The sequence below is a fragment of the Acomys russatus genome, chromosome 3 (genome assembly GCF_903995435.1).
Source record: "Acomys russatus chromosome 3, mAcoRus1.1, whole genome shotgun sequence".
In the NCBI taxonomy this organism is placed as follows: Eukaryota; Metazoa; Chordata; class Mammalia; order Rodentia; family Muridae; genus Acomys; species Acomys russatus.
In genome coordinates, this window is record NC_067139.1 from 51,551,595 (window position 1) to 51,569,843 (window position 18,249).

Consider the following 18,249-nt stretch of genomic DNA (forward strand, 5'->3'; position numbering starts at 1 on the left):
TTGGTTTAAAGGAATACTTACACTTTGACAGTGTAAGTGTCAAAATAAGATTTTAAAAGATTTAGCAAACCCTTCAACAAAACAGACACCAAGGGAACATAGCTGTTCACACAATTTGGTCTACCTCATGTGAGAGCTGAGAGGCTAAAGATGGTTGGACAGACAGACAGACAGAGAAATGGACATAGAGAATTATTTTTGATTAGCCAGATGTGGTATTCCACACCTTGAATCCCACTACCCAGGAAGCAGGAATAAGCCACTCTTTTTTAGGCCAGTCTTGTTTACACAGCCAGTTTCAAGCTATATAATGGGACCGTGTTGCAAAATAAATAAGTAAATAGGGTAGATATAAATTTAACCCTTTGATAACTTTGCAGTAAAATTACACATTATGTAATTGCTAGTTTCTTCTGTGTTATTTTTGTTTGTTCATGGTTACTTTCCTCCCCTAAAATAGATCAAGTAAAGAGCCATTTATAAATAACAGATTAGGGAACCAAGTTAAAGCAGTTTATTTCTCCTTTACCCTTCAATTTGCATTAATTGGTAGCAGCCGTGAGAAACAGTGCCAACCTCGCACCTCAGGTCAAATGACTAAACAAAATGAACTGCTTCACGCCCACAAATAAATGTGAATCAGTCACAAAACTGGATTCTTTTGAAACTACAAAATAACCACACTAGTAACATCTTTCTGCCCCAATTTTAAAAGGTGTAAAAGACACACATCCTAAACTACAGTTGTTCCTGGAAAGGATGCTCTTGTCATGACTTCAACAGTCTCCTTAGAGCTCTGAGCAAATTCCTAATCCCCTGTTCTCTGAAGAGAAGAAGTAACACCAGGTGTGTTTAGGTTGGGCGGGCTGAGGCGGCAGTTTGCATGGCATGGCCTCAGCACAGCACTGGACAGACTGGAATCAAGTGACTTTGCAGAAACACACTGGGAAAGAAATGCTGTTTGTATTACAGATCCTGGGACCATGCCCACAGCTCCCACAGCTCCCACAGCTCCCACAGCTCCCACAGCTCCCACCACAGCTCTAGATCCTAACAGTTTTTACTTTAAAGGCAGTGCCTGTTCTCAGAAACTCAGAACAAGCCCATGACATCACACAAACACCCCAATGAAGCCCCGCACCAGTGTCTTCCTCACTCTTGGCCACGATACTTCATCTTTCTCTGCCTGCCCCCTCCTAGTCTGGAAATCGAGCCTGTTACTACTGTCTATCTCATGTGGTCACCATGAGTATCAAAGTACGTGAAATCATTACTACAAACCATAAAGCATGCTTTACAGAAGCATGAATGAAGGTGTGGCCTGTGGCTCCAGCAGTCTAAAGGCTGGGGCAGAAGATTGAAAGTTCTAAGCCAGCCTGGGCTACGTGTAAATTCCAGGCTAGTCTTGGGAACAGAGGGGAACCTATCCAAAAAAGAACAAAGTAAAATAAAAACTTTAAAGAACTTTTCAGTGTAAACCAGGTGAGGCTTTATAGTGTTTTCAGGTAACCAAGTTCAAATCTATTCTTTAGAGTCTAAATCAGAGTTAACGTATTAAATTAAATTATATCCATATGTGTCCAATATCTATCTATATCTACCTATATGGATATAGATCATCTATCTATCTAAAGTTTGATATCATTTTTACAAAAGGCACTGCTTATTTTTAGATATTAATGTCAGGGTGGGTATGTACTCAAAACTTGAAGGAAACCAAAACAGCTTCATACACAAGCTTCTTTGCTCTGTTGACTTCCTCTTTGAAAATGCTTTTAGGACACAGTGTGCTTCTTCGTGCTTTGGTCTCGGGCCCCATACTATCAACGTTTCTACTCACAGTGAGAGGAAGTTGGGGGTTTCAGATTAGAAGGTTTGTGAGAAGAACAGTGCAGAAGGATTTAGAAGAAAATAGGTCACTACAACTCCAGAGTCATCGTCAGTGTGGTTTTCAAAGGAAAAAATGTCAGCAGTAATGAACTTTAATACTTATGCGTTGCTTGTATATGCATGGCCTGTGTGTTCTGCGTGGAGGCAGTGTGGACGAGCCTTCATGGATATAGCAGAGAAAGCCTGCTGAGTGACCAGAAATTCCTTTATTGTGTTAAGCAGAGCTTTTCTTTTTTTTTTATAATTTTTATTTTATTTTATTTTATTTTAAGCAGAGCTTTTCTGGTGCTGTAAACACAGGCTGACAGGACAGTAACCGGGTGTTTACGTGGCATGATAGGCCGAGCTCTGATGCATACTGTGAACATGGGAGAATGAGAGGGGAAGGCATGAAGGGGTTGTGGAGGAGGCAGATATGATTAAAGCATATTCATGCTTGTATATACAAATAGTAAACTCCAGAATGTTGTACAATTAGTATATGCAGTTTTAAAATTTAGACCGAGACAGAAAGTCATGTCACACGGCAAACTTTAAATGCCCAGGTTGTGATGATGGCTTAGTGAGTAGATTCCTTGCTCTGTGAGAATGGGGAACCGAGCTCAGCTTCACAGCATTGCTGTGAAAATCTGGGCACGGTATGCCTGTCGGTTACCCCAGCACTGTGGCATTCTTACGTCACGAGATGAACAAGCATACCTCTGCTGGAAATGGCTTGCCTTTCTACATGTTCTCGGGGACATAATGGTCCTATTTAGGGGCTGTTTTGCTCATCCCCAGCCAAGGGATCTCGGAAAAATACTTGGAGACAAATATGCTTGGGTCAGCAGCAGGTGGGGAGAGGGAGCCACGTTATCTCAGGAACCAACTTCATAGTAAGCTTATACAGCACGCAGCAGTTTGGAAATGCAATATTTACCATACACACACCAATACAAACAAAACCCACCCATGCCAAGCCAAGAAGTGGTAGCTCACTGCTGTAACCCCAGTACTCAGAAGACTGAGGCAGAAGGATCACCATGAATGAGTTCAGGTTCAGCCTGAACTACAGACTGAGTTCAAACACAGCCTAAGCTACAAAAATGAGACCTTGGCTCAAAAACAAAACACAAAAATCACTCGTAAGCACACAGTTACCATGGATACATAGATATTTTCATGAATACAAAAAAATAGAAAAGCAAAGACTAGCATTTTATAAATCAACTCATGCTTGGGATGGGACTATCAAGGAAATTAAACCAGTGTTCTTTTTATTCCTCTGGTGAAAGAGAAAGAACAGATATGAAAAGGAGGGAAAGGCCATCTTCAGTCTCAGTGTCAGAAATCTAGGTAGTTCTGCTCCTAGCCTCTGGCTGTGACTTGTGAGTTCCTCACAACCACCACAAAAATGATAAAGCTACAGCTGGGAAGTAGCTTCACGTGAACAGTGGAGACCCTCAGACCCAGGTGCTGCCCCCCTGGCCACCTGCCACCTTGTGTGTCTATCTGCAGAAAGTGTCCCCAGACGGGTCACACACTCTCTAGGCAACTCCTCTTTGTGCTGGGATGAGGCTCCCTGCAGCTTTCTCTCACCTAGTGCCTGGTGCATGGAGCAACACGCTCAGCAGCACAGGGATGCTGGCTCTTCCTAGGGAACAAGGAACTCTCCCATCACCTGGAGGTTCTCCTTGGCCTCTCGGTCATCTTCCCAGGCTGGTAATGTAAAACTCTTGGGTGCTGTTCTTGAGGCCCCATAGAAAAGCCGGCCTTTGGAAGGCATGAAGGCTGTGGCCTGCCTGAGCTCTGTTATTACAGCCTCATGTTAGAGTCTCTTTCCATGAAACGATGTCCAGTTCAGAATGAGATTTCATCTAAGCCGGTTTGCGCTTTTTCAAAATCGGAGACAGCTCTGAAACAAGACTCCACTTAGGGACAGAAATAAGATCAGATACTGTTTAATCAAGTGTTAGGGGAATTACATTTAAGTTTTTTAAAAAACCAATTTGTATTTTCTTGTGTTTCCTTTTTATTTTCCAGATCCGTGCTTTCCCTCTCATCGGAGGACCCGCATGGTGGTAGCCAGTTCCACACATGGCCTAATGAATAGAAGGTCAGAGGTCAGCCTTGACTTTCGATACGTACTTGTGTTTATTTCTGCTGTTAATTGACCCTTGTGTCTTCAAACTTGCAGCATCGCCATATATAATTTTTTTTTTTATCTAGCATAACTGAGGTTGGTAGTCCAGGGAACTATGAGGTATTATGTTGCTAACCCTGCATCAAGGAAAAGAGACGAGGTAAATTTACCCAGGTGAAGATTGGCAATGGCAGAATGCAAGATGGCTACAACTATTCCTCTTATTTCACAAGAAAACTGTGTGTACAGAATACAATCCCATCTCAAGTATCTATTTCTTGAATGCTAAAGAAAAAAAAAGCAAAACAAGAATTAGATAAGCCTTGGCTAGAGCGAACCAGGGAGGAGCATTTCCTTGGTTCTCTGATATCGCCTCTGGACTCCCCCTTCCTCTAGAGAAGTGTGGCAACACCAGGCAGCCTGTTTGGAATGCTGAGCTATAATTTTGAAACCGGTCTGTTTTCCTCATTAGAACAACAACTGTTTCCGTTTGTCTCTGCTTCTAAGGCTATGGCAGCACTTTCCTCTCTGTGTTTATTATTTTTAGCAGTTTAAAAGCTAACCATTAAAAAAAAAAAAAAAAAAGCCTTGGGTAGTGTGCAGGCCTGGCCTGGCTCTGGTGGAGTCTATGGAAGTGTCGGCTGGCGGAGGCAGCAGGGTCCTTTGAATGCTGTCTTTGTGCCTCCCTTTGTCTGCAGCCTCTGGCCTGTTGTCTAGGCTCCTTGGCTGTGCTGGTGCTGTCTGATGGCAAGCAGTACTAATATTACAGTGCTTGGTGCCCAAGCCTTCCCTTGGGAGCCCACAGTCTGGCTGCCTCTGCTCCCTAGCCCTCCTTTAGGGCTGTCCTGGCTCTCTTATCAGAACAGTATTGCTAATTTATGGACTCTCATGAAAACAGGATCACTTAAGAACCCTAAGGTGTGCGGTTTTCTAATACAAAATGCAATGGTGGATTCTTCCCATGCTTCTAGCATGGGTACATTTTCTTTAATTACTTCCTCCTTTCCCAAATGCAGCTTTTCAGTGAACCCCAATCTGTACAGCATGGATGGGGATGGCTGTGCTTTTGAGGATGGAAAGGGGAGCTATGAGCCCCTTGCCTCTGCGTCTTCCTCATCCCTCCCCAGCCAAACTGTCATCTGAAGTTGTCTACCCCAACAGAACCCAAGGAGAACTCAGGATACTCACACATGTTCCGTCAGGGGTGGCACTTTGATTTCAGACACAGAAGCCATGGAGGTTCCTCTACCTACTCGATGCATGAAGCATTAAACCCAAAGAAGCAATCAATGAATCCATTTTTATGTATTTCTGGAAAGGGCTTGGTCAGTCTATAGCAGTAGGAATTAATGCAGTTGTCATAACCTCAGGGACAAGTGGGAACTGACAAGGGGTCAGGAGGGTAAGGGGGTTGTCGGCAATGATGGGGTGCTGCGTAGAGTGTGCCACACCTGGCCTGTGTCAAAACTTACTGGGGCACTCTAGACTACAAATTATTAATCCATGAACGGAAGAAAAAAAATAAAGGAAAAAGTGCACACACACACACACACACACACACACACACACACACACACAAAGCTAGGCCTTTAGTGAATGAAAGGACAACAGCCAGATATTTGCACCCGAATGACTTCCAAAAGCTGTGTGGGCTACACTGTGGCCCTGGATCTCAACATGGCTCCTGAGATCTGGAAAGGCCTGCGGTCCAGCAGTTACCCACCTAAAGTAATAGAACAGATCCTTTTCTCTCTCTCTCTCTCTCTCTCTCTCTCTCTCTCTCTCTCTCTCTCTCTCTCTCTCTCTCTCTCTCTCTCTCTCCTTCACCTACCCCTCGGATGCTTTTCAGTGACTATAAAATGCAAGATTCTGTTCATCAGAGTGGAGACTGGGCTTGAAAAGTGGGTCTCTATGTTATCTATAAAAGCAGCTCCCGGCGTCTGCTACTTGCTCGTGGCTTTCTACCTGCCCTTGGCCCTGCATCCTACCATGACATTTAACCTTCTCTCAAGCCCCTTCCTCAGCCTGTAACACTTCAGACAACTCTGCTTAAATATCTCCATGCCTGTATTTGGAGGTTGGGCGGTAAAATGGAAGGTGACTGTTTAGGTTGAAGTGTAGCTAAGGACTTCGACCAAGGAAGAGGAGACGCAAGGCTGCCTTGGGAAAGCTGCTGGGAAGTAGGCAAAAGGTTTTGAAAAGGAGGTGAAGGGGCCCATGAAGGGATCTTGGGGAGCTGGTGTGGAAAGGACATATCAATGCTCAGATGTCCCACCAAGCCTGTGAGGCCATAGTACTTTTCTTCTAACAAGACAAACTGCCTGGGACTTGGGACATTTCCCCCCAAAGGGCCAAGGCAATGACTACCCGCAATGCACCCACAGGAACACAGATTTAGTTCACTAATGGAGCTTTGGTAAAACTGAATCATCTGTGAAACTTTTTTTTAAATAACCAGAACACTTTTTAACCCACACATGTCGTGCTTCGCCTGCACATGACGCAAATTTCCTAATCAAACCAAATTTAATTTAGCAGATTTTCTTCCAACCAGCTCACTGTGCTTGAGAGCAGAAGTGGGATTATGTAATGCAAGAGTTGGAGCAGCATTTGCTTCCTTGTGACTCTGCTCATTTCAAGTCATTGGGACTCAACTTAACCAAATGGAAAAGACCAAGACAGGACGTAGCTATCTTCTCCACTCCAGTGCCAGGGGATATTATCCTCCTAGAACCAGGGATTGGACATGCCCCTCCCCCAAGTCCTACCCCTACCCCCTACCAGTGCAACATGTGATTTCAGTTATTCATGAAATGAGAGTAAGGGTAACATGTCAGTAATTGAAATCTAGTCTATGGATATTTTTCTCATTAGTTTTATTTTTACCATTCAAATGACATACCTAACATGACCAAACTTAGCCACCTACTATAACTCAGCCAAATGTGGTGTCTTATACCTGTAATCTTAGCAGTTGGGAGGATGAATCAGAAGAATTCCCCAATGAATTCAAGGCCATCCTGGTTACACAGTAAGTTTCAGGCCAATCTAGATTACATAGTAAGACCCTGTCTCAAAAAAATATATATGTATACATACATACACATATATGTATATGTATTCACAGAAGCTGAGAGTAGAATGCCAGTTGATAAGGTCTGGGGGAAGCCAGTAATACTCTATCAATAAGAAAATTCTATCAATAGATATAAAGTGTATAAAAACTATATCAACTGATAGAAAGTTTCTTTTCCACAAGATGAGTAAGGTGTAAACATCTGCAGTACAACATTGTATGCTATTCTTTTGCAGTTCCTAATACTACACTATGCACTTAACAAGAGGGAAGATTTCATACTAAGTGTTAAGATGGTAGTAAAAGTTAAAAAGCAATGTAAGATGAAACAAAAATTAAAGAAAATAGCTAGGACTGTTCTGTAGACCCATCCAGAACTGAAGCAGGCATTTAGCAGGTCCATGCTTTTCAAGTCTTCTCTTGACCTTGCTTCTTACCAGCTGTGTCCTTTTCAGGATGAGTATCCTGCTTGCTGTCTCTAACCTCTTTCCATCCTTCCTTCAGGCCTCACCTATCTAGCATGCTCCCTACACCCACTGGCTCTGCTCTTCTTGCAAGCCCTGCCTATCTAGCATGCTCCCTGCACCCACTGGATCTGCTCTTGCTCTTGATTTTTTTTTTAAAGCAGCAGCCTGAACATGTTCAAACAACACATTCCTGGAAGGGCTTTCAACAAGTGAGGCGTCCTGTTTTTCCCTTTCCACTCTCCTCCAACTATTCTCTCTAGTGTTACTGTTGAGCTAAAAGCAACCGAAAGGGAACAGCTACCACTCCACACCTCTTGTTGCCTCAGCTGCCTGTTTCTAGACCAGGAGAGACAAGGTTCCAGGGAGCCATGTCTGAAGATTTCACTCCTGGAACTGTGACAGAGGGGGCCTAACTAGACCTTCCAGTCTGTAATTAATCAATGTATTCTGTCAGCTATTGGCTTTATAAATAGATAAATATGTGAAGAGAATTTAGAGACTTCCATAACAGGAAGTTACACACACACACACACACACACACACACACACACACACACACACACACACACAAAACAACAACAAAAACTTATAGCTTGAATTTGAATGCAAAGTTTCCTTTTGTAGCAGGAAGTGGGACTCTCTGATCATCAGAGGGTTGGGTTCTTTCTGAGTTTCTTAGCAGTTGGCTGCCTCCTCAGGCTTCTTGGTTCAAGATTGCTGGTGGAGCTTTAGTCTTTGCATAGAATTCTAGACAACAGAAAAGATAGATTGTGGAGCTAAAAAAAAAGCATCATGTTTTCTTCCACTTCGAGTAGAAATCCACTCTTAAAACTACCTGCAGTACCATCCACTGACTCCTAGCTGCAGAGGAGCCAGCAAGCATAGCTGGCCACCTTGCCATCGTGAAGGACTGTCAAAGTTAGGCCTGAAGGGACGTCCAGACCCACAAGCCTGCTCCCAATTAGGCAGTAGATAGAGGTTCATCTATAAGAGTAGGGGCATCAAGCTACCTACCCGTGCAGTTCAAACCTTTGCAAAGAATGCACACTCATCTATCTGCATGTGTGATGGTGTCTATTCGTATGCATGTTCATCTAGATCCAGGGAAACCCATCTAGACATAAGCTAAGTATATATATATTATTCAGAAGATTACAGCTCAATTGTTATCATTTGTATCCTCCCATTCCTCCCTCCCCCCCCCCCCCCGCTTTCACCCTATTCCCCTCCCCTAGGTCTATGACCGAGGGGGACCTCCTCCCCCACTATATGGTCATAGGCTATCAAGTCTCATAAATGACCATACTGAGTGAGTTAGCCCAGAAACAGAAAGACTCACATGGTATATACTCACTTATAATTGGGCTCTGGCCCAAAAGGCATGTCCCATGAAAGTCTTCACTTACCAAGAGATTGGGACAGAAGTGAGGACATCCCACTGGGACTCTAGGTAAGAGAAATATAGGAGATGGGGAAATAGAAGGACCCAGAGGGTCCTAGAAACCTACAAGAAGAACATTATGATGCATGAATCGGGACCCAGGGGGTCTGCTCAAACTATTGCACTAACCAAGGACAATACAAGTAGTAAATATCAAACCCCTACTCTGATCTAGCCAATGGACAGGACATCTTCCAGTTATATGGAGAGCAGGGACTCACTCTGACATGAACTCTAGTGCCCTATATTTGACCACCTCCCCTTGGTGGGGAGACCTGATGGCACTCAAAGAAAGAATAAGCAGGCTACCAAGCTAAGCTTTTAAGAAAGAGATCTAGAGAAATAGAAGGTTCTCCTGGTCTCCTTCTAACAAGAAATATCAGCAAGACTCCCGCGATACAGTCTACCAGCAACACATAAATAACACACATAAATAGCTAACGACACACACACACTGACAACAGAAGCAATGCACATCTTCACAGATCTGCACCAGCAGCAGCAGCAGCAGCAGCAGCAACAGCAGTTTTTGAACACGAATATCCATAAGAGTTGCCTTTCAGAGAAAAGAAAAGAAAAATCAGGCAAAAGCAGAGGGACTAGGAGGAGGTACAGAGATAGCCAAGGAGTCATCACAAGAAGCTGCAGAGAAGGAAACGGTAACATCAGGAGTGGGAAGTAGCCACTGTTGGCCCTTCTCTTCCCTTCCTCCCTGCCACCTCCTTCCTTCCCTTTCTTCCTTCCATCCTTCCCTTTCTTTCTTCTCCTTCACACCTTCCTTCTGTACCTTCCTCCCCTCATTCATTGCTCCATCCCCTCCCTCCATCACACCTTCCCCATCTTCCTTCTCTTCTTTCCATTTTGGCAGATATAGCTGCATTCATTTGTAAACTACATTACCATACAATTTTCATTTTACATCCTTGCAAGCGATGAGGAATTTATCCCAAACCACCACTGCATCCTTTCTGTTCAATCAGAGGGTTTCCCAGTGACATCTTGCCATTGCAGCTGACAGAATCAAGGCCCATCTGTGGTGTTGACAGGATGGAGCCTGGGCCCTCTTTGTGCCTGTTTGGGATTTCTCCTGTCCCATAGCACAAGCCACTCCCTGGTAAGCACACTCCCCTTGTATGTAGGATCCACAGGACCTGGCAAAAATGGCCCAAGTCTGTCAGTGCAAATGCTGTTGTTACTGTGTGTTTAATGCTTTTTGGCTCCTGTGCTGCACTTTATAAGTCGGCTACAATCATTTCAACTGTGATTTTTGATTATAACCCCTCACAGTTGTATTTTGAACGGTAAATGTCATCCTGTTTGCCCACCTACTGTTGGCAAGGAGCAGACTGTTTGCATCCAGTGCCTGCAACTCCAGGTGTCTTTATGTAGCTTGCTGAGGCGGGTGCTGTGATTTCTGCTGTAATAGCCTAGACCATGTCTCTAATTAAAGATAAATGGCTCTATGCTTGCATAGTAAAAGTATGAAGGCTTACATGTGAAAAACACCAACTGTAACCCCGTGGTTAGCGTGGGGAGAAGAGGAGAGAGAGGCAAAGGGGGTCATTAGTGGTTTGCTACACATTACTCCTCATTGAGAGATGGAGCACGTGTGGGTGGTGGGTAGGTAGGTCTGCATGTGGGGATGGGGTCTTACTGTCTTTTAAAGCTGTCTTACAATGTAAGTGCCTTTCTTAGGGGGCAACATTACTTGAGACCTTGAAATGAAGTTACCACTTTCAGTTCTGAGCAGTCCAAGTGTGTATATGTTAGAATTGTCTAGAAGGCTTCTTGACACAGTGTCCTGTGTTCCACATGATTTGCTGTTCAGCAAGTTGTGAGGCCAGCTAAGAACCTACATCCTAATGAGTTCCCCTGGGACGTAGATATTGCTGCTTAAAAGACCACACCTTGGGGACACTTACCTCAGAGAATTGTTCAGGCTGGTTGCTGGCTGTCATTCCTTAGACCGGCGTTTGCTTAGTAACGAAGTATTTGCCTCAGCATTGGATTTAGGCATAGTGTCTACCATGGAGGAACGAAGACCCTCTCCCTGGTGGAAAGGAGTCCAGACTACTCTGTGGAATTGAGCTGGTTGTGTCTCTGGTGCCCACTAGAGCCCTGGAACATGTAGCCAAAGACCCAGACCAGTGTTTGCAAAACATCATAGTGCTGCTTTGGTATAAATATGCACAATGTCCTCAGGGAGATTGGCAGGACACTCAGACACAGACCATCACTAAGGCAGAAATAGGGCAAGGCTTCCTGAGGGATGGTAGGATCACTAAGTCTGGAAAGGAATGCTATCTGGGGAGAGTCAGAAGGGGGTATCAGGCAGACAAAGGAAGTGGCACACAGAATTCTAAGGTGAGATTTGTAATGCGATTGCTATAGACAGGGTAAAGAATTTAGGGTGGCAGGGTGAGAGCTGATCACTAGACCTGAGACCGTGAAAGTCTATGTAAGAGTCTCACATTGGACATGATGGCAGGGGAGGACCATTGTAAGATTAAGCAGATAGGGCTAGACAGATAGTTTAAGACCACAGCTGCTTTTCCAGAGGATCCAGGTTCGATTCCCAGCACCCACATAATAGCTCACAAGTCTGTAACTACAGTTCCAGGGGATCTGATGCTCTCTTCTGGCTTCCATGGGCACTGCATGCATGTGATGTGCAGACATGGACTGAGACATGCACGTATGCGCACGCGCGCGCACGCACACACACACACACACACACACACACACACCAAATAAATAAATAAATAAATAAATAAATAAATAAATAAAATTAGACACAGCAGTAATTTGGTCCAGTTTTGCATTTCAGCAGAGTTCCTTGACTAGGATATGTCACATGTGGGTCAGAGATGAGATTGGCCACAGTGGGCCGGATAGGCGCTGTTCATTAGCCTCTGTGTAAAGTAGTAAAGGCTGAATTCAGGCAGTGGCAGTGAGAGTGGAAGGGGTGGAAGGAACCCAGGGGCTATAGGGAGACAGAGTCGGTGAACACAAAGGTCAATAAACAGCAGAGAGAGAGAGAGAGAGAGAGAGAGAGAGAGAGAGAGAGAGAGAGACTGCCCAGAGGAGCCTCCCTGTGCACATCCCCCACCACTCCTAAGACCAGACTCACCACACTTCTTGCTGGTCAAGGAGCACCTGCCTTCAGCAGATCAAACACTGATTTCCGTATATGTGGATTTTGAAGATCTTCTTCTTGTTGTTTAAGGATAACATATTTCTCCTATCTTATTCATTATATTTTTTTTTCTAATTTCTGATTTGTTTTGGTCTAGCCTTAGCTGACTGTTCTCTCTAACAGATTCGGGTACCTCAAGACCCGCCAGGCTCCTCCCTTGCCTCTTAAAAATACTTTGATGCTGTTGATGTCCTGTCACAAAGACTGGCCTGAGCGATGCCTTTAACTTTTTTGTTCGCTATGTCTCTGCTCTGCAATAAAACACCATAACCAAAAGCAACTTATGGAAGAAAGGGGATCGTAGTGCAAGGTTCCAGAGGAATACAAGTCTATGCCGGAGACAGACATGGCAGCAAGTGCCAGGCACGGAGGCAGAAGGTGGAAGCTGAGAGTCCACATCCTTAACCACCTGCAGGAAGCAGGGAGTAAAGCAGGAGAGTGGTACCCACCCAATGGCATACTTTCTGCAGCAAGGTTACCCCACCTAAACCTCCCCAAACAGTGCCATGTGTTAAAATGAGGGCGCCTATAGGGGACATTTTCCATTTAAACCACAACTCATATCAAGCACAGCCCTTGACTGTCCTAACTCCGCTTTCTGCTCCTCTTCTACTTTTCCCACAATACTTTCGACCCTTTTGTATGTCATCTATTTATTCTGTCACTGGCCCTTGTTTTTTTGGGTTGTTGTTGCTGCTGTTGTTGTTATTTGTTGATTTGTCTCAACTTAATTTGAGAAAAGGACTTACCAAGCGTTTCCCAAGCTTAGTCTGGAACCCCTGGACTCAAGTGATCCTTTGATCCCATGCCCCCACTTAGCGGGAACAGGCAAGTGTCACCATGACAGGTTGGTTTTCAGACTCTGCATACTAAGATGGAGGTCCCCTTGCCAGTAGGCACAAGGGACCAGTATCGATCTCTTTACAGATGTGTCCTGGGTACCTAGAACCACACTGTTTTCTCTATGTGTTTTTTTCCATTGCTTTGATAATTAGTTATTCATTCGGAGAGCCATTATTCACCATTTTATTGTTTTTTTAAATAAATGTTTCCTTAAAATACTCTCCTTAAATACTTTCCTTAAAATACTTTATTTTCTAGAAATCATACATCATATCCACAGTAGAGTGACAAGAGAGCCTGGGTAGAACTTGTCTAGACTATTTTAATTTTCTATTACGAGTGTTTAAAGCTCCTGCCTTTAATATCTGCCAGCAGTGTCATATAAAATCTTTGAACTTGAGGCAAAATCTAAATTTGTTCCTTAGCAGGAGAGAGTGAGAGGGATCCTGTAGCGTTTCCTTGGATGGAAGAAAAATAACAGTTTCTCAAAAACATGTTCAGCTCATGTCTTTCACTAACTATCTAAGTAATTTATATTAGACACATTTTAATTGTCGTCAGGGGCACTGTGTGGACCTCTTTACAGTGACCGCCATCTGCACAGACCAAACCGATGCTTCCTCTGCTTTTCCTAGAAATGTGAGGAGACCATACTAAAGCCAGAGATGTCTGCTTTGCACTAACCCCCGTGCAACCACAGATAGGGGCTAGGGAAGACCCACTGTCGAATAAATAAGCTTTTCTCTATGAGAAGTACTATGCTAGGCCGGTAGGAGGTACTGTCAATTACACTTCCCTGAAGAACCATGTTCCGTAATGCACACAGCCTAAAATAAATAAAATTCTACCTAGGTGTTGCTACTTGTGTTTCCAGCAAATCCAAATGAAAGACAGAGGAATGACGGTGACTTTGGCCATCTGGGAACCGTTGATGAGAAGGATAGAGTTCACGCCCTGCACAGGTGGAAAGGTGGGGGGGGGGCGGTAATTAGTCGGTATTTCTAATAGCAGCAGGTTCGGGTTTTCTGGGTTGCCGTTAATGTTGCAACACCTGGTTGCAACACCTGTATTAAGGCTTATTAATACATGTCTGAGATTTTTTTCCACTTCTATATTATAACCTCAAAGTCAGAATTACTTGGGGAGGAACACCAGCAAGGATAGCAATACATAGATAGTAAAAAAAACACAAAAACAAAAACAAAACAAAAAACCAAGAGTTAGGCAGTTCCCTGATCTGTTAAAATGGGAGGATGGATCGCTTTCTTCCTTGAAGGGGAGCATTTAATTCAGCAGAGGCCTTGCTAGCAGTACTGGGGCTAAGGTGTGGCTGACAGGTCTCCACTGCATGCTGTAGGCGTTCATCAGATGGTTTGATTCTGTTGTCAATATAGCCAGGAGCACGCCCCCATCCCCGTCCTCTCCTCACCTCTCCTTGCCAGCTGGCAGCACCTGCCATGGTGTTAGGTGTACAGGATACGCCTAGCACTATCCACATGTTATAGACAATTGTATGAAAGTGTCATTTGACTTCCACTTAGAGTGTACAGAAGTCACTGATGATTACCTGAGGTGACGCATTTACCAGGGGCTGAGCACTCGCAGCAAATACACAGCAGCAGACATACCGACTTGCAATTCAAAAATTGAAAAGCAACAGGGGGGGATGGAATGATCTTCATGAATATGCTTTTATGGATTGAAGGCGATATGTCCCACCTTAAGCAAACCTTACACAGTAACACAAAGGCGTGCAGAGCAAGTGAACTAAATGGAAAATGTTTATTTAGCAAACTCTTTCTACTCAAAATGGCTGCTTTGTGAAATACATCACAGAATGGACTTGAGATACCGTTTCCACTCAGTGCTACCCAAGGCCCAGCTGAGGTGAAACATTCCTCATTCATACAGACACGGGGAAGAAAGTAGCTGAGTCTGCATTTGAGGGACAAGAGAGGTGGTAAGCTACGATGACAACGTGGCAAAATAGATGGGAATCCATCCCAACTTCTAATTCCCGACTCAACTTCTAAGCCCTTCTGTTTAGATACGTTTCAAAGACGTCCAAAGTCTCCTAACAGTCGTCCTCAGAGGAAGCTGTTCCTACACACGCCAGCTGCCAGTCTTTCAGATACTAGTGCTGGGCACTCTGAGGTGTGTTCTCCTTTGCTTCTGTTCTAAGTGTGTGTGGTAGCCAGCCAGTAGCCTGGATACCACTGGGGACTTGACAGAGCTGTAGACTGTCCCAGCCTTTGCCACTTGGTAACTTAGAACCTATGCTCTCACAAGATCCCCCGGGGGATTGTTTTAAAACACAGTCAAGTTAGGGCTGCCTGAGTCTATACTCCAGGCCTCTGCCCTCTATCTACCTGGCTATATTGTATGATGGTCCTGGCTGTGCAATCATCAGAGAAGAGGCTACCACGCGCACAGCTCCTGTCTGACTTGGAGTGCAGAGGGGCTGACATTTCAAGGGATGGACATACTGGTCCTCGGAAGAGAGAGAGAGAGAGAGAGAGAGAGAGAGAGAGAGAGAGAGAGAGAGAGAGAACTTCTGGACCATATGATTAGGAGCTAAAGTTGGCTGGTGCCACTGTGGAAACCGCCATGGTAACACTGTGGGCCACCCAAAGCTGATCTGATGTCATTTTATGGAAACCTGGACACCAGTGAGCCCACTTTTAAAACGTCAGGGAGAGTAAAAAGGGGAGCATGAAGGCAGCAGGAAAAAGACGGCAGCGCTCAGGCTGATTCCCTCATGGGTGCTGCCCCAGGGTCAGCCTGAAACGTGACTGTTTAATATACGCGCAGTTTCTGCTGCCAATGGCGGAGAGCAATGAGAGACAATGTGGCTAAAGGCTTTGATCTCTTTGCAGGAAGATCAGACATAGGGGCTGCGTAATAAAAATGAGCTTGAGGCTAAGCTGGCCTGCAGCTCAGCCGCAGGAGACACTAACGCCTGTGACAAGAATGACGTAACTGGAATGTTCTGAGTCAGAACCTTGGATAATAATGATGGAAGAGAGAAAAAAAAATGTTCACAGTCATATTTCTAAGTTCCCAGGCAATTGTCCCCCGCAGCCATCAGCTCTCAGCTCAAAACAAACAGGAAGACTGCCGTGCCCCAGAGCTAGTGAGCCAAAGTCAAAAGCTGGCCAGTCAAAAGTGGCCAGAGATGTAAGAGGCGCCCAGACGTTACCCATGTAGTTACCCAAGGAGGCAGAAAACAGGCATGGAAGCTACACCTGGCCCGGGCAAGCACAGAGAACTCTTTCTTGTTTGGTAGATGTAGATTAGAATCAGAAAAAAAAAATAAAACAAAACAAAATAAACCCCATCAACCCCTTACCACTTTTCTCAGGAGCTTTAAAAGAATTAGTTTTCCACTTTGAACTGAGTGTTGAGCATCTACCTCTGGCTTCCTCCCTTGGCTCAGTGACTAAGGACGTACAGTGAGATGGGCTCCCACGTCACTGTGTCTCCCCAAGTCAGTTTCTTCCGCAAGTTTTTTTCACATCCCTCTCTGCCTTCCTACTGAATTTTCTGTTACTACAGAAAAGGATCAGGTGAGGTTTATGTTGACACTATAGTTTTGAGGCCAAAATGATGACCCTGGGTAAGAGTGTTTGCTGTGCAAGCATAAGGACCCGAGTTCAGGTTTCATGTGAAAATCCAGGTGTGCTCATGCAGGCCTGCAGCCCCACTGAGCAGAACTAGGAGAATTGTTGAGGCTTGCTGGCTGCCAAGCTAGCTTGAGGTTCATTCAGTAAGCAGCCCTGTCTCAAGGGTATGGAGAGTGACAGAGCAGGATGCACAAAAATCCTCCTGGGCCTCTGCATGCACACACAGGTGCATATGCCACATACACAGAATTAAAACACTCTCTTTGTCTCTCATCTCTCTCTCTCTGTCTCCCTCTGTCTCTGTGTCTCTGTCTCTCTGTCTGTCTGCCTGTCTGTCTCTCTCTCTCTCTCTCTCTCTCTCTCTCTCTCTCTCTCTCTCTCTCTCTCACACACACACACACACACACACACACACACACACACACACACACACACACACACACACACACACACCATTACAGAAAGCAGCCTCCGTAAGCTGCATTGGTGAGACCCTTTGCAGGTGATTGAAATCAGACACACATCACAATTGGGACTTACCTCACTCGGAGCATGGCTGGTCTGTGGCTCAGACTTCAGAATGGTTGCTCCCCACATTGGAGTCAAGGTCTTTTAAAGAAACATGATGAAAACTGTAGACCACCCTCCCGAAGAGAGAAAATCCTGTTTATATTGATTTGGAGGAGGAGAGAGACTTACAAACTCCTGGAGTCCCACTGTAGGCTAAATTCACCTCACACATGCTGTAATTCTAATGCCAGCCTCATGTTTGTTTTTAAATGTTGCCTATTTAGATTTACACAAATTCTAACAAGAAAAGTTGTATTATTCTCATATATGAAAGTAAATATCATTTTACAAAAGCAAATGATAAATACAAGAAATATTTTACAATTTTACATTACTAGCCATAGACCTACCTGCCAACTCATCTTTCATATTCTCTTTGCAATTCTCCACGTAGGGATTTTAGAACCCGAGAGAGAAGCTACTATGAGGCACCTTCTGGAAGGCTCAGCAACAGATAGCATCTCCAGGGGCACAGTGTTAGATCACCAGAGAGGCACCCCGCTTCTTAAGCCTGTCCAGTGAGATGGGGACCAGGGACCTTGCCTGGGCAGGGTCACTTGCTTTGACATAGTTTATACATCAGAGCTCGCCTTTTTTCTTTCACTAGTGACAACCCTCAGCCCACCCCAACCCCACTCCATTTTCTAAAAGCTACACACATAGCTGGGCCCTCACAGAGAGCAGAGCTGGAGGGGAGGAAAGCAAGAAAAGGGTACCCAGATGAGATGGCTCTTGTCCTCACCTACTGCCTGCCATTCTTTCATAATCCAATTGCTGAGACCTAGGCAGAGGGGAAAGAAAACAATGAGCTACCCACCCAGGCCACCTACATTGACCTCGGGTCCATGGTTATAAACTCAACTACTGGTCAGACTGGACGGGCGACGAGTGGGTAGCTTCTTAAGACTGGAAATCTGGATTTTTAAATGCAGTTATACCTGTTTCAAATGCTGACATCACTATTTTATTTGACACTGATTTTGCTTTAAATACTGAGTGCTACAAACACCAGTTAGAGCAC

At 44.6% G+C, this 18,249-nt stretch overlaps 1 protein-coding gene across 11 annotated transcripts in view; it reads left to right on the plus strand.

Moving 5' to 3' along the window:
- The window catches only part of Thrb (thyroid hormone receptor beta), a 327,017-nt gene that overhangs the window by 140,857 nt on the left and 167,911 nt on the right, over positions 1 to 18,249 (plus strand). For 6 of the 11 annotated variants that reach the window (XM_051140160.1, XM_051140151.1, XM_051140193.1 and 3 more), the window contains exon 2: positions 3,913 to 3,985. The gene's annotated coding sequence lies outside the window, so the exon portion shown is untranslated. Of the gene's footprint in view, positions 1 to 3,912; positions 3,993 to 18,249 lie in introns of all 11 variants that reach the window. The other 5 variants (XM_051140201.1, XM_051140185.1, XM_051140218.1 and 2 more) reach the window with 1 other exon arrangement.